A 23981-nucleotide genomic window follows, 5' to 3' on the forward strand; every position below is an offset into this window, starting at 1 on the left:
CTTGGAAGATCAGCTAAAAACCACTTTTATCACGCCATGGGGTTGTTTTTCATACAGGGTTATGCCATTTGGTCTCACAAATGCACCTGCCACATTCCAGAGATATGTCACATATGTTTTTCAACCGTTCTTTGGAACATCCATAAGAGTGTTCATTGATGATTTTTGTATATATAGCTCCCGTATTTCACATTTAGAAAAGGTAACTGAAGGTTTGGCCAGGTTGCAGAGCCTAGGTGGGCAATTAAATGTGGATAAATGCCACATTGGGGAGAGTAAAGTCATTCTACTAGGCCATGAAATTTCAGCAAAAGGTATCAACGTCGACCCAAGTAAGGTGTCCGCACTCATAGCCCTACCTTCACCAACGACCGCACGTCAACTGGTCTCTTTTCTACAGAAGGTGAGGTACTTAAGTAGATTCATACATCTACTATCACAACTTGTTCTACCACTGCAACAACTCACTCAAAGATCAACTTTCACTTGGGACGAGGAAAGCGAACATCACTACAACAAGGTAAAGGAGGTCTTAGCCACTCTGCCAGCTATCTCACCACCTAAGTGGGATGAAAAATTCTATGTCACCTCAAGTGTTGGTGATGACTCATTGGGGGCTGTGCTACTCCAAAAGGATACGACGACATCTTTCATGAGGCCAATCTACTTCTCTAGTCGAATGATGACAGCAGGAGAGAATGGTTTCACCCATGTGGAACACTTAGTCCTAGCTCTTAGATTTGCAACTACAAAGTTTAGGTCATATTTGCTGCCTAAGCAATTTGTGATTCTAACCACGGATGAAATATTTCCCTATGTTGTACAACACATGGATGTGTCTGCTAGGATTACTAAATGGCTAGTTCGTCTGCAAGAGTTTGACTACACGGTGTAAGTAGAAAGCACGACAAGGGCAAGTTTGGGGGGACTCATGACCTACCAAGTCTTTGAAGGGAAGGAGAAGCAATCTAAGGGAGGAGAAGTCCGATTACCTCCAGTACCACCGATGGTAGAAGGAGCATACTCTCTCTACTTTGATGGAGCCTATAAGCGAGCGTCCGACAAAGTAGCTGCAGGCATAGTGGTCTTTGATGACAAAGGGACAAAGGTATTTTCGTTGGGCCAATTGTTAGATTCACATTCTAACAATGAAGCTGAGTATGCAACACTAACCAAGGGTCTACAATGGTGCGTCTCGCAAGGTGTACAATGCCTTAATGTATTTGGGGATGCTCTACTTCTGGTAAGGCAAGTAAATGGAGCATGGACATGCAAGAATCCTAGTTTAAGGACTCACTTATGTGGTGTAAAAACCTTGTTGGGTAAGTTTGAAGAAGTTCAAATACACCATATCCCAAGGGCTCAAAACCAAGAAGCAGATGCCCTAGCAAGTGAAAGACTATAGGAAGTGGTGGTTGGAGCAATAAAACTAAAGCTCCCTCTATTTCAAGGAAGTGATGCCTTGCCTGACATCATGCATTTTTTGGAAACAGGGGAATGCCCATCAGATTTAACAAAGGGACAGAAGCAATGGCTGACGCGGAAGGCCACAAGGTATCGACTCATCAATGACGGTTTGTACTGTAAGGGTAAGGACCAAATACTCAGGAAGGTCCCTCTCTCTCAGGACATCACGGGAGTAATTGCTAGCTGTCACGACGGGGTTTGTGGTGGTCACTTTGCCCTAGACATAACAAGTAGGAAAATCTTGCAGGCAGGCTTCATATGGCCTAGCCTCAACCGTGATGTACACCACTGGTGCAAAACATGCAAGTTGTGTCAAAAGGCCGGCACTAGGTCACTTATGCCTGAACCACAGACACCTATTCTCTCATATGGCCCATTTGAAAAATGGGGTATCGATGCCATTGGGCCATTACCTAGGGCCAACTCAGGAAAATTCTACATTATCATGGGGGTCGACTACATGACTAGATGGGCAGAGGCTACAGCCACCACTAGAATCACAGCGATAGAGGTAGCTAAATTTATCTACGAGCACATATGTTGTAGGTTTGGCACACCTTTAGAGATCATCTCTGATAGAGGGCCAGGTTTCAGAGCAGACTTGGTAGGAGAATTAATGCAGAAACTGGGCATTACAAGGAGGCACTCTTCACCATATTACCCTCAATGTAATGGCCTAGTTGAAAAGGTAAATGGAATGGTTTCTAAAATTATTACCAAGCAGGTAAACAATCATCCTGGAGACTGGGATAAGTATCTACTACCAGCTTTATGGGCCTACAGAATTTCATTTCGTACATCCTTGGGATTCACACCGTATCATCTAGTACTTGGTAAGGAAGCAATCTTGCCCATTGAAGTGCAACTACAAAGTCTCAGAGTAATGGCAAGCCAGCTTCAACAGCCCAACATGCATTTGAGAGATCACATCATCAACTTGGAAAGACTGCAGCTGGACAGAGAAGAAGCAATAAATTATTATGCAGCACAAGCAGAGCATAGACGGCTTAGCTTTAACGAGCATCTCCGAAAAAAAGAATTGAAGAAAGGAATGTTGGTGCTCCGCTACGACAATTGCTTCGACACGCACAAGGATAAGAAACTCCTACTTCGATGGGAAGGTCCTTTCATCGTCAGGAAAAAGTATGCCAATGGAAGCTACTAGCTTATGGAGGCTGATGGAAAACATCATAAAACTAGGGTAAATGGTTGGCGACTTAAATCTTATTTTCTTCGATTTGACCAGGCCCACCTATTGACATTCCAGATGAGGACACACCATCAGCCGCCACCTCCGACGATAATGATCAAACACATGAGCTAGAGACATCAATGCCTCTAGCCAAAAGGGGAGGTCTAATGATGGGGGCTTTTCACAAGCCAAGCTCCCATACCCCTCTTCTCTCGTCCCCACCCCATGAAAACCCCCTCTTAGGGAGGGAGTGATAAAAGACATTGGAAAAAGTAAGAAAAAATAAAGTATGATTATGTAAATATATGAGAAAGGTAAAATAGGCCACCTCATGCCTGCGGGGCAGCCCATCCCCACCTTGCCTCCTTTTTCTTCACTGTTGCCCCGCCGTGTGTCCCTTTTCCTCTCCTCCACTCAAAAGGTCAACCCCCTCTCTCTTCCCCTTGTCCTTTCTCCTTTCTCTCTCCCTTCAAGCTACCCCACCTCTCACCAATAATGCATTCTAACTCACCAATAATGCACCCTAACTCACATGCAACTTACCCTATCTTCCAAAATAGTATACCCCACCCCCCCTTTCTCTCTCCTATCATATCCCATGACCCAAATACCCCCCCTCTCTCTAAAGCGCGCCATGTCTCTTGTCTTGTAGCTAAATAACCTCCCCCACACTCACACACACTTAGTTTCACTAAAAAAGGTGCCCACAGACCCATCCCCACCCTGTGGTTACCTAATTTTTCTTGTGTTCACACACATCTGCACACAGATTCACCTCTGAACACACTCCCCTCTCTCCCCTCTTGTAATTACTTTATTCTCCATGTCACCTCTCACTTTTTTTCATCAACCCATCTCTCTCTCTTAGTCTCTCTCTCATGAGACTGCTGTTCTGACACATATACACACAGCCAGACAAGTGGGGCCCACAGTCACATGGCCTATGTAGATAATGATTTCTTCATTTCTAAATTCTAGAATTCCTCCCCCCTCCTCCCCTATATAAAGAGGGGTCACCACACTAAATACACACACAACATCACCAAAGAACACACTATGCACTGTGTGTGCCTAGTGCACACACACACACCCACACCATCACCATCACCGCAATCACCATGCTTGTCTTGAGCATGATCTCTACACCCTTGGCTATGGAAGATGAAGGGCAACTAAATGAAGGATGATGGCCATAATCCTCGTGCGAGTCTTTGCCATCAACTCCCACCTATCCGCCATGTGCTCTACCACTCTCTCCCTTCTCATTCCCCTACCCTATGCTCCCCATTTCATCGCCTAATTCTCTAAATAAAGCTTGAGGTTTTGTGAGTATTTTTTCTTGCAATGTTTTGCCCATGTGAGGTGTGCGGAATCGCCACCTAGTCTTGTGTTTTGGAGTGAGCTTGTGTATGTGTGAAGGGTGTGCGGATTCGCCATCCTTTTGTGATGCCTAAGTACTAAGCCTCTATACCCCCTCCCTCACTCTCTCTCTCTCTCTCTCACTTGATCTCATTCCCTTTCCTTTTCATCATTACTCCCAAGCATCCATCTCTCTTGGATGAAAACTTTGTTATGGTGGTGTGTTGTTTGCGTCCTAGCCGCTGAAGCTAGGTGGTGCCCCTTGTTTGCTTTACCATGACAGGCTCGAGGCGCGCCATTCGGTCCCCGATGTTTTAGAGGCCGTCGGGGTTCAGGGTTCGTTTTGCTCTCGTCAGCACATTAAGTGACCTGTTCTTTACAACTTGGAACTCCCATTGAGCCCGTAACACATTAAAATATTACAATGGCTTGAACTAAATCGGGAATTTACAATACATGATCATTTTGGGAAAACATGAAAAATGTGTAACTCCAATCTTTACTGCTTCTTTGCATTCATCCTCGATGTGCATTGGTACGTCTTTGGTCTTTAGCAGCTTCTGTTAAACTGATGTTGACTCAGTTAACATTTCCCCCTTCCTATTTTAGTGCCCGTCCTCGGGCACTGTTGAAAAGTGTCCATGGAGGCTAGGGAAGGTTTTTGATTGGTTGTTGATGGGCTGATCGTCTTCATTTTGTCGTTGGATTTGTTGATGAGGTTCAATTTGTTGCAGCATCTTGGTTGGTCCGAATATGTCTGTTGTGAGAGATGATGTTGCATTTGTCGATGTAATAGCATAATGATGAGGTTGTTGTTTATTTAGGGAAAGTATGTACAAGGGAATTAGAATGATGAGGTTCTAAATTAGGGTCTAATACCTGGATGACCAAAGGGAAAAAACCTAGTGAGAAAAAAGTGCCTTTGGGATACGCATTGGAGTACTCATTAGCATGGGAAATATTAATAAAGTACTCAAGGGATTATTTGCTGATAGATATGGAATTTAAAAGGCAGCAAATATGAAAGGGTAGCATGATGGAACATTGGTTTGCTTGTTGTAGTCCACTCAAAGTGCATAGGTAGAAGCAAAAAAGAGTGTCTAATGCCTATGTCCAATGATGGGACATCCTATTTATGCATACACAGAAATGCATGAAAAACAATATGCTATACAAGAAAGATTTTGAGGGGTTATTCAGAAAGATGGTGTAGCTATTAAAGCATATGACATGAAGTTGCTAGCTGGCACCCCTTTAAGAATGGTTTTTGTTGACGAGGATATGTAATCTCATCTTACTGTGCACTGTGCGTGAGTGTTAGACTCTACAACACTCCATATGCTCTCATCTTATTGTGCACTGTGCGTGAGTGTTAGACTCTACGACACTCCACCAATTGTAAGTTAATAGACTTTGACTCTTATGCTCATCTCATCTAGCATGGGCGACATGACTTAGATATGCTCAACTCTTCCAGCTTGAGCGTAAGCCTAATAACTACGACTCTTAGCACAGAGTTTAATATGACTTGAAGCTTTGGGTCTAATGCTTTGCTCATTTTATGGCTCGGCAGCCCGACTCTGACTATGCCAAAGAGTGTTTTTTGCACCTTGGCGACTTGACTTTTTACATTCTTGAGCTTACTACAAACATTTCTTCAGGTAAAAGTAAGATTGAATCCTCAAAAAGAGGATTCGTGAAGGACCAAGCTGGCATTGAAGGTTTCTTTTTGTTGGGATTAAAGCCCAAATGGCCTCTTATACGGATATGGCCGCCCGCCCGCCTAACTCACTTATCACTAACTCTTTGTATATACTCACTTATACTTTTGTGGATAATAAGGTTTTGGGAGAAAACCCTTCAAACGAATTCTCTGTGTACTGTGTAAGATCTCTGTGTATTTGTGTGTGTGTGTGTGAAGAGTCGATCCACGCTCTGCTCCGCGACTTCAATTGGTATCAGAGCCAAGTTCAGTGCGTATTTGCGTAATTGCGCGTGCGCACTTTTAGGGCAGATTCTGGATCCGGAGTTTGGAAATTCACACTCGACATTCCGGGAGTATTTCCAACATGTGACCTATGGTTTTACCCCCCTTTCGAAGCCGTTTATGCCCTCAGAATTTCATTCTGAGCACTACATCAGAAGATAGGTTTCAGCCGCAAAGAAACCCGTCTTGTGTAGATTGGCAAGCAGGAGGTGGTCGGCATCAATATCGACATCGACATACATCACTCATTTGTCTTCAAAGCATCATCTATAGACCAGGTACACATATATATCATAAGATATATATATTGCAGTCTGCATTGCTACTTCTTGTGCTTGCCAGGTTCCAGGGGAGGTGTGGCCATACGACGGCTTGACACCACTGGCATGTATTGCAGATTGATGTACTGTGATTGTGGGTCTGCTAGTTGTGAGTCACGCTAGCAGATAGACTGCTGCAACGGTCATAGGACAATGATTGGTCTATTGTAGGATGTATACTAGTTCTGGGCAGTTTGTTGAGCCATCTGTGAGGGTCGTGTGTGAGGTTTTTTGAAGCTCGAGCACTGGGGGCTGGGTTACCCAGTGTGAGGTGGATTAGGTTGCTGGAGTTCCCCTCTACACGCATCCTCTTCGGTGACTTTTATCCCATAGGATGTATGAATTTGTGTAGACACTGGATTGCATATTATGCGTCAGGTCGTTAACACTAGGTTGGTAATGGGACACTTTTATGTCCTGGGACACTTTTATGTCTTGTTAAGTGACCATTTTCCTTGAATTATGTCAAGAGTTTCAAAATGGATTTTGAGGTGCTATCTATCTAGAAAGTTGTCTCATGAGCTGAAAAAAACTCGACATTTTTTTGGAATATCAATTCCATCTTTAACATTGTCCTTGCACAACATTTCACAACCTAAACTGTGTGAAAAAACGGGTCCTGTTTTTGGCTTTTTTCAACTTTTTGCAACTAAACTACTCTAGAATTCATGTTTGTGAGGTCTATAATGCTAGAGAACTATCTTTAGTAGTCCTCAACATGTCCTGATACTTCTAGGGAGAAATAAATATTAAAGTTGTAAGTTATGACCAAATTACAAAAATTGTCAAATCTTGTTTTTTACCCAATTTTAGCTTTTCTATGATTTTTTTGGTGGATTTCATGATATCCAAATGCATTTTTTATTTTCTATGGCGCATATTGTAACATAAAGCTAACATTCCTTGAGTTTTGGGGCACCTAATACCCTATTTTGCATAGTACACAACGATGGTTGATTTTTTCAATTATAGAAGAAAATGGAACATTCTAGAATATCAAGTATAGCTTTTTCAATATTGTTAGTTTCTTGTGACAACTACATGCATTTGGTAGGTAGTAACCATATCTAGTCATAAGGATCAAATTTGGCTAGATATTGAATAGTTTCTATGGGATTCTACAACTCATAATGTTGAACCCAGTTTTTCCATGTTTGCTGTATTTAACACTTCATCTTTGTCCCCAAGATTCCCCTTGGTAAGAGATGTATTATTCTTTTGACATGTTCCATGGCTCCTTATGAACATAAAGGACAATAGGGAGCTAAGAAAACATGCATATATTATTTTTATTGAGCGTGGCTATAGAAACTTTGATGATAGGTTTGCAGAATGGTAAAAATTCAACTTTTTTGTACCTATTTATTTTGGCAAAACAAAAAATAGTGAGTGAGAAGCAATCATATGTTCTGATCACCAACCCATTGAAGTTAACTAGGGAATTTATCTCAAGTCCTACAAAAATCCCTAATCTTATTTTTATGCAACAAAACGTAAGAAATGATAGTTTTGATGAAAATTCACTGGTCCAACAACTTTGGAGGCTTGGTGTGACCAAAAGATGAGAAATTTTACAAGTTTCTTATTTTTTCCATGTTTAGTAGGCCTTGAACTATAACCTCATGAAAGGATTTTACAAAATGAGTGGACCTACTATGGTTTTGGAGGTTTTTTTTAAAACCCTGAAAGGACACTTTTATGTTCTGTTAGGTTACCAACCTAGTGTTAAGGCATTGTTCAGGGTTCAGTCTTGAGACAGATACAGGTTTTGTCATCGCCCAGACAGGAGACAATGCATGCTTACAGGATAGCATATTACAGAGATTTTCAGATTTGTCACTGGTCAGCTATTTATGGTTGTTTTTTGAGCTATCTTTTGGTTTCCAGAGCTCAGTTTACAGGGGAGACTCTGTCAAATTTTTTCAAAACGCTGACAGTTCCTGAGGAGAGGTGTTCAACTTGTTGTTTACAGCTTGTTTACTGTGTACAGAGGCCACTTTACAGGGGAAACTTTGTCGGATTTTTCCCAGAAGTAAACAGTTTGGCAGATATGGCATCTTCTCAGAGTGAGACTCTTTACAACATAAAGAAGCTGGATGGCACAAACTTTCCATTCTGGAAGAAGCAGATTTGGTAGGTTTTGGTGCAGAAAAAACAAGTGAAGCCACTAAAGCTCAAAGGGGAGAGACCAGAAGGTATGGCTGAAGATGAGTGGGAAGAGCTTGACGAGTTAGCTTGTTCCACAATCATGCTGACACTGGAAGAAAATGTTTACTTCAACGTAGCAGAAGAGACTACAGCGTATGGCGTATGGAAAAAGCTATGTGGTATGTACAAGAAACAAAGTGCTGCTTCTCAGATTTACTGGCTCAAGAAATTGGTGGATTTGAAGATGAAGGAAGGGACAGCTATGTCAAATCATCTCAATGAATTTCACACAATTTTTAGCCAGTTAGCAGCACACGAGATATTCTTTCCAGATTCAGTGTTGAAGGCTATGTTTCTCTTAATCACTTTGCCAGACAGTTGGGATAATTTTTTTACAGCGTTAAGTAATTCTGTCGCGCTAGAAGGTCTTACAAGTGCCCATGTAGAAGGCAGCTTGCTCACAGAGGAAGAACATTGACAAAGGCAAAGGCAATAGTGCTTTGGTCGTTCGAGGGAGACAACATTCTAAAGAGAACAAGGGTAAGAAGGCACAAAACCAAAGTAAGTCTCGTGACTCGAAGTCAAAGGATGACATAGAATGCTACCATTGTGGCAAGAAGGGTCACATGAAGAGAGACTGTACGAAGTGGAAACAAGAAAAAGGCAAAAAAAAGAGTTCTGAGCAAGATGAAAACAAGAGTTCAGTGAAGATTGAAGATGTGATGTCACAGGATCTGGTTCAGACAGTGATTCTGGTATAGCAGCTGGTGACATCTTCCTCACAAGCAATCTTGATTCTGTTTTCTTGACTGCAGAGGATGGACATGCTATGAGTGATTGGATTATCGACTCAGGGGCATCTTTACATGTTTCTCCGCACAAAGAGTGGTTTACATCATATGTGACTACTAAAGATTATGTCAGACTTGGCAATGAGAAGGTTTGTGACATACTTGGAGTGGGAGATGTGCAGTTGAAGTTTCAAAATGGCTCTTCTTTATGGCTCAAGAATGTCAGACATGTTCCAGCAATCCGAAAGAGCTTGATCAGTACAACGAAGTTGGATGATGCGGGTTATGTGACAGTTTTTGGGAACAGCGCTTGGAAGATCTCCAAAGGTTCGATGACTGTAGCACATGGCAACAAGTCAGGAACTCTGTACACTTTACATGTTTCAGAGTTTATAAACCATGTAATTAATGTGATTGAGCAGCCAAGTGTGTCACTGTGGCATCGTAGGCTAGGACATATGTCAAAAAGAGGAATGGAAATACTTTCTCATTATGGTTATTTGCCTGGATTTTCATTTCAAGATTTTGAGTTTTGTGAGCATTGTGTTTATGGTAAGAAAACACAGGAACCACACAGATCAAAGAGGAATTGTAGGGACGAACGGTTAGCTCTTGTGCACAGTGATCTATGCGGACCAATGCCTAGTTTGTCACTAGGGGGAGCAGCGTACTTTTTTACATTCATAGATGACTATTCTCGCAAAGTATGGGTTTACTTCTTGAAGCACAAGGATGAGGTGCTCAAGGTCTTTAAGACATTCTTGCATCTTGTGGAGAATCAGAGTGGTCAGAAGCTGAAGTGCTTGAGAACTGACAATGGTGGAGAGTACGTTTCCAAAGCTTTTCAAGACTTTTGTGAAGCAAAAGGGATAAAGCGGGAACTTACTGCACCATACAATCCTTCACAAAATGGAGTTGCAGAACATATGAATAGAACCATACAAGAGAAGGTCAAAAGCATGTTGTCAAATGCTGAGTTGCCTGATGGATTTTGGGCGGAAGTAGTGGCTACAGCAGTCCATTTGATCAACAGGTCTCCTAGTAGGGTTCTGGATAAGAGTGCAATGGCCGAGATTCTATGGACAGGCAAGGTACCTTCGTATAAGCATCTCAGAGTCTTTGGTTGTGAAGCTTATAGCCATATTCCTAAGGAGTTCAGGAATAAGTTAGAACCAAAGAGCAAGAAGTGTATATTTCTTGGCTACGAAGAATCGGGTGAGATGGGTTACCGGCTTTGGGATCCTGAGTCCAGAAAACTTATTCGTAGCAATGATGTGCATTTCAATGAAGCCAAGTTTCATGCTAAGCCAGAGAAGACAGAGGAGATCAGAAGAGTTGTCTTCAGGGAAGATGGACCTAGTGCTAGCATATCAAGACAGCATGGTCAGGCTCAGGAACAGCCTATAGTGGCTAGAGAGGCAGAATCAGTTGTGGTGAGACAATCTGAGCGTGTCTCCAAACCACCTGATCGTTATGTGCCATCTCTAAATATGTCATGCTCACAGATTGCGGAGAACCATCTTGTTACAAGGAAGCATTACAAGTGGTTGACTCGAAAAAATGGCAGTTGGCCATGCAGTCAGAGATGACAGCTCTGCATAAAAACCAGACATGGAAGCTAGTTAAATTACCACAGGGCAAAAAGGCTCTACCTTGTAAATGGGTTTACAGGTATGAGATCACCGCTCATGATAGTCAGCCAAAGTACAAAGCAAGGCTTGTTGCCAAGGGCTTTAAGCAAGAACAAGGCATTGGCTTTGATGAAGTCTTCTCTCCAGTGGTCAAGATGACTACATTGAGATGCTTTCTTGCATTGGTTGCTCTATTGGATTTGGTGTTGCACCAAATGGATGTCAAGACAGCGTTCTTGCATGGTGATTTAGATGTGGAAATTTACATGCAGCAGCCAGAAGGGTTTGTTGAGAAAGGCAAGGAAGATTTGGTATGCCAGTTGTTAAAGAGTCTTTATGGCTTAAAACAATCACCGAGGGCATGGTACCATAAGTTCCACCAGTTTATGCTTTCTCAAGGCTACAAACGTAGTGAGTTCGATCACTATCTATATACAAAGAAGTCTAAGGATGGCAGTTGGTTGATCCTTATTTTGTATGTGGATGACATGTTGATTGCTGGCAAACACTTGGAAGAAATTTCAGCTTTGAAGTCAAAGATGGCAAAATCGTTTGACATGAAAGACATGGGTGAGGCAAGTCATATACTTGGTATGCGCATTGAGAGAGACCGATCAAAGAAGTTGATTTGGTTATCTCAAACAGAGTATATTGACAAGGTTTTGCAACGTTTCAATATGGAGAAGGGAAAGGCATCGAGTGTTCCATTGCCACCATATGTGAAACTTAGCAAACAAGATTGTCCTATGTCTGAGGAAGAACAGGCTGAAATGGATAAGATTCCATATGCGTCTGCACTGGGTAGTTTGATGTATGAAATGATTGCTACTCGCCCAGACATTGCATTTGTAGTGGGAGTGGTTAGCAGATATATGTCAAATCCCAGCAAGAAACATTGGGAGGCAGTGAAAGGTATCATGAGATACTTAAAACATACAAAGAGTATGCGCATATGCTATGGTAGTCAGGATTTGAGTGTCAAAGGATACACTTACTCAGATTATGCAGGAGACTTGGATAAGAGGAAATCTACATCAGGCTATTTCTTTACATTGGCTGGAGGTGCCATATCCTAGCAATCTGGATTACAAGATTGTGTTACGCAGTCTACTACAGAAGCTGAGTATGTTGCAGCAAATGAGGCATGCAAAGAAGCTATTTGGCTTGGTAGATTGGTAGCAGACTTGGGAATCAAAGTAGATATGCCAGAGTTATATTGTGATAGTCAAAGTGCTATACAATTGGAAAAGAATCCAGTGTTCCATTCGAAGACTAAGCATATTTATGTGAAATATCACTTCATTAGGGAAGTACTTGAAGACAAGCAGATACAACTGTTGAAGATCCACACCAAGGACAATCCTGCTGATCTACTCACAAAGGGACTTCCAGGAGAGGGCTTTGTGCATTGTCGTGAGTTATTGGGCATTGGATAGATGGAAGCCATGTAAATATTTGTACATTTATGTTCATAGATTTACAGTTACTTAAAGTGCCACATTGGACTTTAAGTGGGAGGTTGTTGGGATTAAAGCCCAAGTGGCCTCTTATAAGGATATGGCCGCCCGCCCGCCTAACTCGCTTATCACTAACTCTTTGTATATACTCACTTATACTTTTGTGGATAATAAGGTTTTGGGAGATAACCCTTCAAACGAATTCTCTGCGTACTGTGTAAGATCTTTGTGTATTTGTGTGTGTGTGTGAGAGAGTCGATCCACGCTCCGCTCCGCGACTTCACTTTTGTCATACCTGTTTTATCTTTTTTGAATCTGCATTCACGTTGGTGGGGTTGTCCTTCTTTGACTGTGAAGATTCTATTTGTTGTTTGATTCTCCAATTAGGCATGTTGATAGAAGTCTTTGATGTTTTTGGAGGCCTTTGTTCACTTTTGGCATCTGGATTTTGACTAGGAGTATTGGAAGACTTAGGAATCCAAACCTCTTGATGACCTTTGTAACTCCTATGTTGACTTTGTTGAGCTTTAGGTCCTGTTGAAATCGTGAGATCTTCATGCAAGTCTGGTGTAGTTGCAGTTGGCTTGTGGTTGACTAGTAGCCAAATCTTTGTATACCCTATGTAGAATCCTTGTCCAAGAAGAACATTCTTTGAGATCCGTCTTTGTTCTGTATCCTCTTGAGAATTATGGTAGACTTCCATATCTTTTGATGTTGTTCTTTTGTATACCTGCTTCTTAGGTATCCTAGAGTATTGTCGAGGTTGATACCTTGTGGGCCTTCTTTCTTGGGAGGGACTTGACGTTACTTCATATGCCCTAACCTGCGGTTTTGGCACCCATATCTGTTGGTTACCTCCATAGTACTCCTGTTTCTTTAAGCTCCATTGTGATGCTATCCATCCCATGTGTTTGTCTTTTTGTGTTGATTTCCTGTCCTTAATCCAAACCGGATCATTGACTTTAACTAAACTGCTCAGAACAAACACTTGCTTGACTTTCCTCTGCTTTCTTGAGTACTTTGGTTGAAATATCTTTTCTTTTCTGGGTGTCTCCTTAGAGGGTTCAGTTGGGTCAGCAATTGACTTGAAGATTTGAAAGCTTGACTTTCTTGAAGAAGCTAATCCATGAGGGTTCTTTGATGTAGAGACATATAGTGCCACACCTTCTTTGCTAATAATCGGTGGAAGTTCCACTTTAGCTTTACCTTTGTCTGCAAGATTTTTTCTTCGATCCTTTTGATTTTTGCAACTCTGAATCTGGAAATTTTGGTTCTATTGAAGATCTTTGTCCAGCTTTTGCCATGGTCTCATCTTGATCTAATTGTGTCTCTATGGAGGGTAGCTTGAGACTTTTTGTTGCAATTTGACTTACAACAGCTGATTATGTTGGCAATGAGTGATTGAGATTTGGACTTCCTATTGCTTCCTGGTTGTCTGCAACCCCATTCTTCTTAACTTCAGGCTTTGGTGACATTCTTTTCTTAATAGCTATCGTGGTTGCTCTTTGCTCTATTTGACCTGCAATGACTATTGCCTGATTTTCTTCTAGCTCTTCTGAAGTTCTATTCGATGGAGATGAATCATCTTCAATATGCTTTGCTTTGGCATCAGTCTCCATTTTAACTATGCTTGAGGACTTTGTACTGTCGTCCACGGGTGACCAGCCTTGGTCTTCATTCTTTGTTGTCTGTGATGACTCCGTCATGTTTGAATTATGTATCTCTAACATCTTCTGAGCCATTGGCATTCCCATTATGATGTCATTTGGCATATCTTTTGATTAGATCAAGATGAGACCATGGAAAAAGCTGGACAAAGATGTGGAATGTGGAATTGAGCTTTGATGATGTGCGAACTTACTTCAATGGTGGTGGAGATGATTCCCCAGCATTCTGCTTGTTTGTCTCCAGATATGCTCACAAATTCAGGAGCATCTTCTAGCTGTGGTTGGCCAATTTTTTCCAAGTGCGAAAAGATAGGAGGTTCATGTCTAACTGCAAATCTAGCTTTACTTCTCTTGACAGTTTTTCTTCATGTTTACCCATGATGTTGCACTTGATCATCTCAGGATCTGTGTCTGAATTGACTGCTTTTGATGTGGTAGTGTCCTTTGGTTTAGCTTTATCTTCATTTTCTTTGCTTTGACCACCTGCTTCCATCGATGTTGACTCCATTGGCTGTAATATTGCACTTTTTTGCAATTGTTTAGCATTGTCCTCCTGCATTTGAGTAACCTTTGACCTTAGAAGATCCATTGTACTTTCTGGAAAAATCTGTCTCTTTGGAGGAGATTTTGGTGGTGACAAGTGCAAAATTGAAGAGAGAAATCTCTCATTCACTCCTCCACACACTCGAAAACAGAACGCGAACGTGACGGGACTGCACTAGCCCACCTATAGGAACGCTACTTCCTCCCACACACAGAGAGGTGAAAGTGCTGAGTATTGGCTTCAAGATTTTTCCTTAAGCTTGAACACTCACGCCACCATGACTGATGTGGCAATTTGAAGCCTTTTCACACCTTTTTTACCATTTTTGTCCTTTTTTGGCCCAGTTTGGGCCAATTTTAACCCTCGACGACCATTTTTCGCGGAAAAATGCCAAACATACTCCAAAATGCACCAAATTTTGTATGCTTGATCCTTAATACCCAAATCACTTTGAAACATGCCCACATTCCATTTTTGACCACTTCTAGGGGGTGCATGCATCACCGCAGATCAGGCGTTGCAAATAGACAATTACTGCATGTGTAAAACTTCTCGGGTGGGTCGAGGATGCCCACACTTCCCACTTGTATTATTCACATTCTAGAAATAGCAAACACATTTAATAGAGCCAAAAGAAGCCACGTAGAACCATATCTAAGGCCTCAATACCCTATACGTGCATGTACATGCTGGCACGCGAACCTGACTATTCACAATATATACACGTTGCATCTTTTTTAAAACTTGAAGCCACTTTGCAAAGCTCCCAAATGCATGTATTTACATCTTTTTGTACATATACCCATGCATATATAAGCTACTTTGTACACTCCAAAAGCGATCTATCAACGTTAATTGTGATTATGTGAATGTGATAATAAAAAACATGATCACAAGAAATTCACATAATCACGTGAATATTAAATCCCTGGCTATCTGCAACCATATTGCACTTTCCTTCTTTATCCAATAGAGAATTGCATCAGACACTTGCCCCCTTTATACTATTGAGGACTACAGCTATCATCCTTGATCATTCTCTTGAATATTTCTATCCTACTTTTGCCATAGTCTTGTCCTGATCTAGCTTTGCCTCTATGAAAGGTGACTTGAGACTTTGTTTTCCAATCTGACTTACATCAGTTGATTCAACTGGAAATACATGGATCTTTGGACGTCCTATTGCTTCTTGGTTGTTTGCCTCTTGGTCTTTCTTTACTTCTTGTCTTGATGGCATTCTCTGCTCAATAGCTTTCATGGCTTTTGTTTATTCTGTTTGATCTGCACCTGTTTTTGCATGATCTTCCTTATGATCCCCTGAAGTTTTGTTGCATGGAGAGGATTCATCTTTAATAAACTCTTCTTTGGCATTAGTCTCCATTTGACTTTTACTTGAGAAATTTGTGTCATCACCCGCAGGTGACCATTCCTAGTCTTCATTCTTTGTTGTCTTTGAAAACTGCATCTTGTTTGCACTCCGTATCTCTAGAACCTTTTGGGACATTGGCATTCCCAATATGATGTTATCCGTTATATCTTTTGTTGTAATCATGTGGATGTTGGAATTAGGGTTGCAGAGAACTGTACACAGCTTGGAGAAGACGAAGGAAGCTCAAGGCTCACAATAGAGAGTGTGTTTCTTAGTGTGCAATGGAAAGATAGATAGCCCTAGAATGATGGGCGTATATACAATGCACGAGGGAAAAAACCTCCTAAAGAGGGAAAAAATGCCTTGGCGGTCCTAGTGTGTTCACACACATCACTACCACATGTATATGGTAACAAATCCCCTCTGGAGTGATGCGGTGAACGAGAGCTGGCACATGAGTAAAGGGAAGTGCCATGCCCTGAGGACATGATCAGTCCACAAAGGGGAGTAAGCCCAAATCTTTGCAGGGAAATCTTCAAGCTTCTCACAAGACAATGCCTTTGTGAAAAGATCTGCAAGGTTGTCCTGTGTTGGCACATAAGCCAAGTTGATCTCTCCTATTGAGAGCCTCTCCCTGACATAGTGTTAATGCACCTCAGTGTGCTTTGTGAGAGCATGAAAACTGGGTTCCTCGCAACTGCCAATGTGCTCTGATTGTCAGTGTAGATAGTGTTGGCAGTGTCCTGTCCAACACCCAAATCAGCCATAAGGCGTCTGAGCCATACACACTCAACCGTAGCTTTGAAGACTGCCCTGTACTCAGCCTCACAACTCGAACTGGCCACAGTAGGTTTCTTCTTGCTCAACCATGATATACATGAACTGCCAAGCATGAAACAGAAACCACTTTTGGACACTCGCGTGTCAAAACAACCAGCACAATCTGAGTCCGAAAAAGCATGTAAGCCCAGTGGCAATGATCCCCCCTTGGGATAAAACAAGCTAAGATGTAAAGTGCCACTAAGGTAGCAAAAAATCCTCTTGAAAGCCTGCCAATGCTTAGACCCTCGGCTATGCATAAATCTGCTGACCTGTGAGACTACAACTGAATATCCGGCCTCGTGTTGTATACATAAATGAGGCATCCAATAGCAGTTTGGTAAAGAGTGACATCTGCAGGACCACCAACGTCATGTAGACTCAATTTCAAACCTATTTCCATGGGAGTGGCAATAGGTTTGAAATCCTCAAGTCCAAACTTACATAGCAATGACTCTATGTAACTTTTCTGACACAAGGCAATACCACCATCACAGTGCTTAAACTGTATGCCCATGTAATGATGCAACAGCCCCAAATCTTTCATCTTGAAAGTAGCATTCAAATCAGCCTTAAATTCAGCAATATGTCTCTCATTTGGTGCAGTGATCAGTAAATCATCTACATAAAGAACCTCAATGAGAAGCACATCACCCTCACGCTTTACATACAATGTGCTTTCTGTTGGACTATTACAAAAGCTTTGTTTGACCAAATGAGTGTCAGCTTTCTCATACCAAGCACGAGGAGATTGCTTCAACCCATACAAAGCCTTGTTACATTTGCACCCTTTGTCCTCTTGTCCTTTCTTGACAAAACCACGAGGCTGCGTTACATAAACTTCCTCAAATATATCACCATTCAAGAAAGCAGTAACAATGTCTGATTGATGTACATCCCAACCAAAATGAGTTGCCAATGCACATAGAAAACGCACATTAGTCATACGACAAGTGGGAGCAAAGTCTCTTCATAATATATGCCTCTTTGCTCTGCATAACCCTTTGCAACAAGTCGAGCCTTATGGCGATCGATCTCACCATCGGGCTTGCGTTTCAACTTGTACACCCACTTCGTACCAATGGCCTTTTTGCCAGAAGGCAATCACATAAAGTCCATGTGTCATTTTCTATAAGTGCATCATATTTTGATTGCATGGCAGCCATCCAAGTCTTTGAATTATGTGCTTCATCAAAAGACAGAGGTTCCTCAACATCATGTAAGCTAGACACATCCAAAGCATAACAATCTGATGCATAAGATGCATGGCTGGAGCCTGAACGAGTATGACTAGACAAAGGTGCATCCAATTTACTGTCACACAATGTATGCACCAGCCATTTTGGCATACCTCTAGCCTGCTCATTTTCAGCCCTTTTCTCGTCAAGTACATCATGTACATCTGCACCAGTAATAGGCTGATTTGTAACATTTTTAGAAACCCCCATAGGCTGTACATTTGCCTCATTGGAATTTACATTTGTATTTCCACCAATGAAAAGAGGCAACAAAGTGTCATAAATGTCCTGTGAGCTTACATTACTGTCTCTTGTACATGACAGCAAGGACTGAACAGAATCTTCCACAAGCACTACATCTCATGAAACCAGAATACGCTTTGTTTTCATATGATACAACCTGTAACCTTTGCTTTTAGCACTATAACCAACAAAAATACATTTGACAGCCTTATCATCCAATTTTTTGCGTTGTGTTTGTGGTACCAAAGCATATGCCAAATAGCCAACAACACGCATGTGCTTAATAGAAGACTTTCTATCATGCCATGCTTTATATGGATTAATAGACTGCAAATCTGTTGTAGGACAATTGTTCAGTATATAAGTGGCACACATGATGGCCTCAAGCCAAAAAGAATGCGGCAAAGCTTGACTTTTGACCATACATCGTGCCATTTCCGTAAGTGACCTGTTTTTCCTTCCAGGAACACCATTTTGTTGAGGTGTATAAGGCACTTTACATTGGTGTTTTATCCCATGACTAGCCAGAAATGCATTAAATTCATGAGACATATACTCCCCCCCTCGATCGGAACGGAGGGTGCCCATAGTACATTTTAATACATTTTCAGCCATAGCCAAAAATTGTTTGAAGCACATAAAAACTTTAGACTTTGCTTTAAGCGGAATACCCATGCATGCCTGGAGTAATCATCAATGAAAGTCACAAAGTACAGGTAATTGCCTAAGGATGGAGTTTGCATGGGCCCACAAACATCACTATGCACAAGCTGCAACCTGCATGTGGCCCTAACTGAACCATCCTTTAGAAACTTAGAACGCTGCATTTTACCCAAAATACAGCCTTCACAAACATGTTTGACAGGTGCTTCAAGAGACAGCAAAGAAGCAACCATATCAAATTTCTGCAAATGCAGCAAACTGGAAAAATTCAGGTGCCCAAAACGTGCATGCCATAGTTTTGCATCTGAAATAGCCCTTGAATCTGCAACTGCATTTGCAAAATTTTGTCCACACTTGTCATAAAAAGTGAGCTTATATAGCCCACGGCACAAAAGGCCAAATGCAACAATTTCATCACCAAAACTGAGATCATGAATTGTACATCTGTCATCCACAAATTTGACTACAAGTCCAAGTCTAGCAAGTGCAGATAATACAGACAAAAGATTCTTCTTGATCCCAGGTACATAAAGTGCATCAACAAGTGTGAAAGAAATGCCATTTGCAGCAGTAAGCACAATCTTTCCAACTCTCTGAACCGGATAAGAGCCATTGTTGGCATAAGTGACTGAATTCCCATGAGGGACAGCAGACTCGAGAGAGGTGAACAATTCATGAAAGTGATGTAATGTGCTTTGTAGCACCACTATCAAAATACCAGACATGTGAATCTACATCAACTGACATGCATGCATCATGGACATCAGGATTGTGAGTGCACCCTGCACTAAAAGCCCATTCTGCATCAACATCAGCATCACAGTCTTCTTTCACAGAAGACTCAACAATGGTTGCATTTGTAGTGGAACCAGCATTTGTATTGGAACCACCCTCTTTCTTCTTAGCCTCTTTGGCCTTCAACTTAGGACACTGCTTGATCAAGTGATCATTAGCTTTACAATAATGGCAATGCATCTTCTTTTTGCCCTTATCACCAAAATTTCCATACGAATTGCTGCCAGCAGAAGCATTAGGAACAGAAGTTTTGCCACTCGCAGTAGAACCATAAGAAGTGGCTGCATTGCTGTTCCCACCCTTTCTTTGAGAAACAATAAAAGCCTATTCAACTGCACGCTGCCTAGTCTTGTTTTTTCTAGAAAGTGACTCTTGCAACAGTAATGTGCATAATGCATCAAATTTGACAACTTCAGGATTTCCTTGGGTCATAAGTCTCCAAGTACTATTAAAAATCTGGTAAGAATCTTGGTAAGGCATCAAGAACAGTCTGCACATGGGAACTGTCTGAAATGACTTCACCTGCAGAAATAAGTTGCTCATTGATATCCTTGATACCAGCAAGGAAAGTGTCCATATCATCTTCCTCATGCATAGTCTTCGATTCCAACTCTTTACGCAACAAAGCAATTTTAGCCTCATTGCGGCTTGCATAAAGACCTGCTAGAATATCCCAAGCCTGTTTTGCAGATTTTGCTGAACAAATGTGAGGAACAATGTTCCGCTTCACAGACAACACAATTGATGCATAAGACTTCGCATCCTTTACATCCCAATGAGCTTGTTCTGTCGTAGGAAAAACAACTCTAATATTGCAGCAATCCTTGCAACAACAAGTCCTACAACATCCTCAACATCGCCTACATCCTCAGAACCAGGGCGTGCATCAATGCCCTGCACAATATTCTAGACACCCTTTGATACAAGAACATGTTGCATCATATAAGCCCACATAGGGTAATTGTCCCCATCCAACCTGTCCTCAACAGCAAACATCTTGAACACATCTGTGTTGTTGTCAAACATGGTAAATGATGCACCTAATGTGAAAACTGCTTGAAAAGAGGAGAAACAAAGTGGGGACAACACGTACTATATAGAAAACCGTAGAAGACTATAAGGCACCTGTTATGCAAAAAACGGCACTGACAAAAATTCTGCACAAAATGACAAAATTTCATGTGCACACCTGCCTGTAGTGGAAACGGAGGCCGAAATGAGCCCAAATCAGAAACCTGAGCAGACCAAGCTCTATGAGCTTTCCGGAAATATTTGTCGACCTACAAACGCTCGACAAACCTCACTATAATCAGAGAAAGTGAGCACGCGTGTGGTGGAGCAGCCGGCGACTAAGCCTACGGAGGACGCAACCTACTTTGATACCAATTGTTGAAATTAGGGTTCCAAAGAAATGCACACAGGTTGGAGAAGATGAAGGTAGCTCAAGGCACACAATAGAGAGTGTGTTTCTTGGTGTGCAATGGAAAGATAGATAGCCCTAGAGTGATGGGCGTGTATACAATGCACGGGGGAAAAAACCTCCTAAAGAGGGAAAAAATGCCCCGGCGGTCCTAGTGTGTTCACACACATCACTACCACATGTATATGGTAACAGTGGAACTGGTGGAACTGGGCTATAATGGTTTTTGCACTTATATGAATGGTCGTAGAAATCATTCCTCAACATTCTTCTTGCTTGTTTCTATATATGCTAATGAATTTAGGAGCATCCTCCAGCTATGGTTGGCCACATTTTTTCCAAGTGCGAAATAACATGAGATTCTTGTCTAGCTGCAAATCTAGCTTTACTTCACTTGTCAGCTTTTCTTCATGTTCACCTGTAATGTTGTACTTGATCTTCTTAGGATTTCTTTCTATGTTGATTTTTTTTTTTGTGACAATGTCCTCATACATCCATGGTAGCCAATATACATGTCCATCCAAATGGCTCGAATAAGTTGTTCAAAGATGGTTCAAGAATATATGCATCATCAAACACATCCTTTCAAGAATACAATTTTCCCTTTCCAAGTTATCATATTCCCTAGTCGCATACATCCACATGGATGTATCGTCTTTGAGACATGATAGTAATTTTATATCATTAGAGGACGATGATTTAGTATCCAAATCCTTAGCATTATAGCCCCAATATTGAATCATTTGGAGTGTCTTATGAACGGTCTCCCCAAAATGATTTCATAGTTTGATTTGGCACAAAAATCCATGATGGAAAACTTATGTTCATTGTCAATCCCACAAGAGGTGACACGCTATCACTCCCTCTTAGAGATATTTCCTCATACCCATCTACAAGTTATAGCTTCATGAGAGTCTTTCTAATTGCTAGTTTCCCAAGCTTCCCACATTTATTTGGTAACAATAGAAATTCTAGCTCCATTGTCTAATATAGCAAGAGATCTAACTCTAGCATATTCAACATGCATTGTAGTATTACCTTCTTCTCCTTCACAACAATCCCCCATTTTATTTACAGATACAGATTTGATAAAATTCTCATGTCTGTTCTTTCGGATTAAGTGTTCAATATATTTCTTGGGCATCCCTTTCACTCCCATATTCTCTAGAGTGTTTTGCTACACATGACTGCAGCAAGAGAGGAGGAGGAGTGTCTCAGAGGGGGCGTTGCTTCCTCACAGAGGATGCAGGAGCAGCATCCAGATAGTCCTTGGTTGGAGGAGCAGTTACAGCAGGCTTGCCAGGAGCTTGTTAGCATAGAGGAGCGGCGCCATGAGTTTGCTTTCCATCGATAGTCATCTCAGTGGACGCAGGTAGGTGACAGAGTGACTGGTGCTTTCTTTGAGACAGTTGGACCTCGACATATGCATGCCAAGGTCGGTCAATTGCGGAGGCCCGACAGGTCAGTTGATTCTGAGCCAGTGGACATGTGTGCAGTTGCTATTGACTTTTACCGTGAGTTAATGTCTGCAGAGCCTGATTCAGAGAGTCAAGATGCATGCAGGGAGCATGTGTGGGCACAGATGCCTTGCCTTGTGATTGAGGAGATGCGTCAGAGGCTTGAGCTACCACTTCAGCTTGAGGAGTTGCACACGGCTCTTAGTGCACTCCCCCGTGGTAGCTGTCCAAGTGAGGATGGCTTGATTCCCAATTTTTTCTTGGAATACTGGGACTTGCTTGGCCCAGATCTCTATAGTGCTTTCCAAAACATCTTGCACACAGGAGAGATGCCTGACAACATGAGGGTGGCTCCTTGGATGAGATTCGATAGTGGTGCCCCATCACCATCCTCAACTCAGCCTACAAAATTCTTCCCAAGGCTCTGAGTTTGAGGATCCAGCCACTTCTAGAGAGCCTTATACATCGGACTCAGACAGGTTTTGTCAAGGAGCGCAGTATCCTTGACAACATCTTTACTTTTTGGGAGGCTTCTACCCTAGCGCGGCTCTGTGGTGAGGATCTGGTGATTCTCCTTCTCGATTTTGAGAAGGCCTATGACAAAGTTTACCGGGACTTTCTAGAGGGAACTCTACGCAAGATGGGATTCTCAGATGCTTGGATCAGAGGGGTGTCAGCTTTATGCAGATGGGCACATAGTCAGGTACTTTTGTCAGGAGGTAGAGGTGATTGTTTCATGCTTATATGTTTGGTCAAACAGGCCCTCTTGCCCCCTTCCTCTTTCTGTTCTATGCTGAGGCGATGAGCAAGTTTTTGGTGTCGCAGCAGGTTGGTTTACGGGGCTTAGCTCTCCCTATTTGGGGAGATGAGCTATTGGACGTTGAGTTTGCTAACAACTCGGCCTTGTACTTGGATGGCCAGGAGGCCAACCTTCACAGGTGTGAGCAGGCCCTAGAGACCTTCTTTTATGCATCTGGCGCACTGATCAACTGGAGAAAGACAGTGGCTTTCTCAGTTGGTAGTGCTCATGTGCCCGATCGGATGCCAGTTAGGGTTTCAGGTGGATTCCCCAGGGACTGCAGTTCGGTACTTGGGCTGTCAGATTGGTTTGGACTTATCTCCCGAGCAGTATTGTCCCCCTCCTTCTGTCTATCAGGAGAAAGTTGTTACATTGGAGCTCCGCAAGACTTTCTTTGGCTGGCAGAGTTGTAGTGGCCAACCAGGTGTTGTTGGCAAGTATGTGGTACATCACTTCTTGATGGATCTTCTCAAGTTCTTGTATCAGCCAGGTAGAGAGGCTGATCAGGAACTTCCTTTGGTCAGGGCATGACACTTAGATAGCCCGGGCCAAAGTAGCTAGGCAGGCCATCACTCTTCCTTGTTCATAGGGAGGGCTTGGGATCATAGACCCAGC

Source organism: Adiantum capillus-veneris, chromosome 10 (assembly GCF_014529385.1).
Source record: "Adiantum capillus-veneris isolate H3 chromosome 10, ASM1452938v2, whole genome shotgun sequence".
Taxonomy (NCBI): Eukaryota; Viridiplantae; Streptophyta; class Polypodiopsida; order Polypodiales; family Pteridaceae; genus Adiantum; species Adiantum capillus-veneris.